This window comes from Symphalangus syndactylus, chromosome 5, assembly GCF_028878055.3.
Source record: "Symphalangus syndactylus isolate Jambi chromosome 5, NHGRI_mSymSyn1-v2.1_pri, whole genome shotgun sequence".
In the NCBI taxonomy this organism is placed as follows: Eukaryota; Metazoa; Chordata; class Mammalia; order Primates; family Hylobatidae; genus Symphalangus; species Symphalangus syndactylus.
The window spans coordinates 75392352-75397157 of NC_072427.2; the positions used below are offsets into that span (position 1 = coordinate 75392352).

General features: G+C 38.0%; 1 pseudogene; it reads right to left on the reverse strand.

Moving 5' to 3' along the window:
- Positions 1-273: 273 nt before the first annotated feature.
- On the reverse strand, positions 274-1779 carry LOC134736556 (angiogenic factor with G patch and FHA domains 1-like; annotated as a pseudogene).
- Between the last annotated feature and the right edge of the window lie 3027 nt (positions 1780-4806).

Genomic DNA, 4806 nt, shown 5'->3' on the forward strand with positions numbered 1-4806 from the left:
GATAAAATAGTAAAGTTTGATAAACTTATCTGTGCCCTGTGAACTTTAGTTCGCTTAGTGCATAACTTAATTCAGTCACTAATAATTAGTTTAAAAAATATATTTAAAAGCTGCAAACCACATTTTATTACACATTTCTGAATCAGGAAGGGGTAAATTGTGACACAGCTTTCTTGTGCCACTGACTTTTTTGGGGAGAAACGTTCTGCAATAAAATAAGAGTTTCCAAACTCTATTTATAAAAAAGCTTGAGTTTTCTTCTGTGATTAACCTTCACTCCTCGGTCCCTTTTACCCAAGGAATGGTTCCTAGGTCATCTTTTTGAAGTTTAGTTTCTGGAAAGTTTCCAGCAAACCTCTCCTGTGCTTTGTCCCAGTTGTTGCTGTTGTTGTTGTTATTGTTGTGGAGAAGGTGAGTCTCTTTAATTGAGGATGGTTAGTCTGTCTCCAATCCTGCATGTGTTTGCCGAAGCTGAAGCTGTATTGGAGTTTTTATTCTCCCACCATCTTTCCCCAGGCCTTCTCCTGTTATCAACACATCTTCTTCAACATCTTCTGACCTTTGTCGCTATGAGTAATTTCAGAATGAACAGATGCAGGAGCATCATCTCTTTGGAAATTTCCTTCACTTCCAATCTGCTCCCTATGTTTTCCAGCTCTATCTTTATATTTTTGATTCTCCAGTATCTTATCATCTTTGTAGTCTGTATTCTGTAAACCATATTTTACTCATATATTTTTAAAATCCTTTTCTTCTTTCCAACTCGTTTCCTTCTTAGCTAATGATGGACCAAAAATGATTCATCTTTCTTATCAAGGAAAAGGCGAGCTCTAACCTGCCCTGGTTCACATTCAACACAGCTATTACTGCCAGGGTGAATGTAATAAGATAACACAGTGTCTCCAACTTTCACTTTATCTCCATGCTCAGGTTCATAAGGGTCACATTTAGTTTTCAGCTGGACAATCCATTTTCCATTAACAATTGTTCCATTTTGACGGCCTGATCCAAAAGGACATAACTTTGTAAGTCATGGTCAAAATAAATTTCTGCATGAAACTTACACCAACTTCAGGGATTCGAAGAGTATGCTCCATATCATTTTCCCTTCCAATTGTAGCAGGTTTTACAGCAGTAAGGATGAAGAGTGATCCTGTCTGTAACACAGGTGATCTAATGACAGTTACTCTCATATATGAGGGCCACACTTTTTCCTCATCTTCCTCCTCAGTATCTTTTGAAGTTGCATTGCCTTTACTGGTAACACCTTCATCATAACTCCCTCTGTCTGAGAGTCTGTAATTTCACCTTCTTCTGGTTCACTATGAGTCTCTGTGATTTTCTCATCCTTAAAGTTGAACTGGGATGTTTTCATTAAGAGGAGATTCCATAGTATTTCCACTAACTGGAACAGTGAATTTTGGGGGATTATTTTTGTGATGAATGCCTATTTTGGCTTTTTTTTTCACATTTGTGATATTGTCTTTCCCATTGCAGCTTGTATATTCAACACTGAAGGCTTCTTGATCCTCTGAATTCAAATCCTTTTCCCCATTTTTTTTTTTTTTGTAGAAGAATCTGGATCCTTTCTTTTCTCAATTTTTTATTTTTGTTTTGTGCTATAAGTCTGATAAGGTTGCAAATCTACTCAAGAATGAAATCGATAGTGACCACTTTCCACATCACAGTAGTAATAAATTAAATCATAATATATTTGATTCTCAGAATCTTAATAGAAACCAGTGCTGTGGTCAAATTACCATCCAGCATTTTCATCATGACTAAATCCAGTCTATGATAAAGCCGCTTCTGCTGCAGCTCTCAAACTTCCAGCTAATGACGAACCTTCTAAGGATGTATCTTGTGCTGCTAATGCAGCTGCTGGCTCCTGTGAATTTGAGGCAAATGACCCTCTTGTCTACATTCAACATTTGCTGTCCTATCAGTACCAGGGTGAGCATCATTTTCTATTTATAACTGGTCGTTAGAATTCAAAGCAGGAGTTTCAATATTCTGATCTCGCTGATTTGACAGTTCAGTCACTCACTTTATTTGGAAGACTAACATCATTAGAGTAGGTCTGATAATAATAATCTGAGACTGACCAAGGAGCATGGTTCTCTGTGAGTACTTCTACATCAAACTTTTATTATCTCCATTTCTCCCACAGCGGAGTACGTTACTGAGTTCTTCCAGCTGCGTGCGGAGCTCCTGGCGGTTGCTCCTGTCGCTCTAAGCAGCCTTCCTGTGCGAGGTCAAGCTTCTCCCGTTCCCGCACCTGCCTCCTGCAGCTCAGCGTTCGGGTTCCAGTTTCTGCACCCTCCTTCTCCGCTGGACCAGCTCGGGCTCGCGGAGGGGGTGGAGCGGCCACAACGAAGGCGCTGGCTGCCGGTACGGGCCTGAGGCCGTGAGTTCGGGCACCAGACTGCTGCGGCCTCGGAGGGGCTGCGCGGGGCCGAAGCGGGGGCCGGCGGAGCCACAGGCAGCCTCCCCGGCCTGGACGCCCCGAAACGCGGAAGCTAACGGGGCTGCGGCAAGAGCAAGGGGACAGCGATGTCCCTGCCGGATCTGCAGGGCCTGCAATCCTGGGAACGATTGTACCTTCCCCAGCCACCGGGGCCGCGGGAGGAGCGTCGAAGTCCAGGGGCCAGAAGCGCTCTGGCCATTCCCGAGTTGAGCTGGAAACAGTGGCCAAGCGTGTTTTAAATCGAGTTTCCGTGTGGCTTGATATGACCTGCTGGTTACTCTTATTTTTTTCCTCCATTCGCTGAGCTATGATTGACAAATTGAAAAGTGTATATTTTTAGTGTATTGTACAATAGTGTTTTGAGATGTCAGTAGTCTTTAAATTATCTCAGTTCAGCTAGTTAGCATATCTATCCCCTCACAAAGTTAATACGTTTCTGTGTGTGTGGTGAGAGCACCTGAGATCTACTCTTGCAGCAAATGTCAAGTACACAGTATTGTTAACTATAGTCACTATTCTGTACATTAGGCCCCCAGCAGTTACTCATCTTATAACTGAAGGTGCGCCCCTTCCATGGGTATCTCCCCACTTTCCCCTCTTCCTAGCCCATGGGAACCACAGTTCTACTGTTTCCATGGCTTTTTATTTTTTATTTTTATTTACTTTTTTAGATTTTACATACCAACGAGATCATGCAGTAGTTGTCCTTCTGTATTCGGCTTATTTCACTTAGCATAATGTCTGCAAGATTTATCAATATAGATGAGTTTCATTTGTATTAAAGCTGAAGCTATGTATCTCTCAGTTTATTTATCTGTATCAGAGGAGTGCAGATGCCCTTGATCATCCTGATTTTATGTGCTTTGGCTATATACTCCCAATTGGGATTAGTGGTAGTTCTAGTTTAAAAATTTTAAGGAACGTCCATATTGTTTTTCATAATAGCTGCACCAATTGACATCCTCAGCAACAGTGTACAACTGTTCTCTTTTTCTACACCCTAACACTTTTTATCTTTTGACTTTGTGATAATAGGCACCCAAACACCATGGATAAGGTGATACCTCATTGTGATTTTGATTTTAATTACTCTGATAATTAGTGACGTTGAGCATTTATTTATTTATTTATTTATTTTTTTAACAGTTTTCTCAAGCATCATTTTATTCATTGTGCAATAATACATCCTAGGATATTCTATAATTTAAGAAAGTAAGTGCAAATTGTAGAATATTTAAACTGCTTCATGTTTTTAAATTTGTGTAGCTTTTATATTTTATTTTTATATACCTGATGGTCATTTGTATATCTTTGGAAAAATTGCTATTTATATATTTTGCCCAATTATTAATCAAGAAATTTCTTTTAATTCTGCTGTGGGTTCTTTTTTGTATTGATTACTATGACATATATTTTGGATAGTAACATATTATCCTACATATGGTTTACAAATATTTTCTCCCATTTCCTATAATGCCTTTATATTTTGTTGTTTCCTTTATTGGGCAGAAAATTTTTACTTTGACATAGTTCCACTTGTTCATTTTTGCTTTTTTTGACTGTGTTCTTGGTGTCATATCCAAAACATCATTGTCATGACCAGTGTCAAGGAGGTTTTTCCCCATTTTTTTTTTAGAGGATTCATGATTTCAGTTCTTATGTTTATGTCTTTATTTCATTTCAAATTCATTTTGTGATGATATGAGAGAAAGGTTCACTTTTTCCTGTGCATAGCTAGTTTTTGCTACACCACTCCTTGATGTGTTTATCCTTTCTCCTTTCTGTGGGATCGGTTGACTGTACTTTTGTGAGTTTATTTCCGGGTCCTCTTCTGTTCTATTGGTTTTTATGTAGGTAGTATACTATATTGATGACTACAGCTTTGTAATATAGTTTGAAATCAGGAAGTGTGAGGCTTTCAGCTTTTTTGTTCTTCTCAGTATTTGGCTATTTGAGGTCTTTTGTAGTTCCATACTAATTTTAAAATTGTTGTTCTACATTTTTAATAAAATGGCATTAAAATTTTGATAGAAATTTAACTCTACAGATCACTTTGTGTAGTATGGATATTTTAACAATATTAATTTTTAGAATCCATGAACACATAATATATTTCCCATTTTGTATTCTTCATTTTCGTTCCTTAACATTTTATAGTTTTCAGTATGCAGATCTTTCATATTCTTTGTTAACTCATTCCTAAGTATTTCATTCTATTTGATAATATTGTAAATGGAACTATCTTTATTCCTGTTTCAGATACTTTGTTGTTACTGTAAAAAAATGCAACTGATGTTCATATGTTAATATTGTATCCTGAAAACTTACTGACTTGGTTA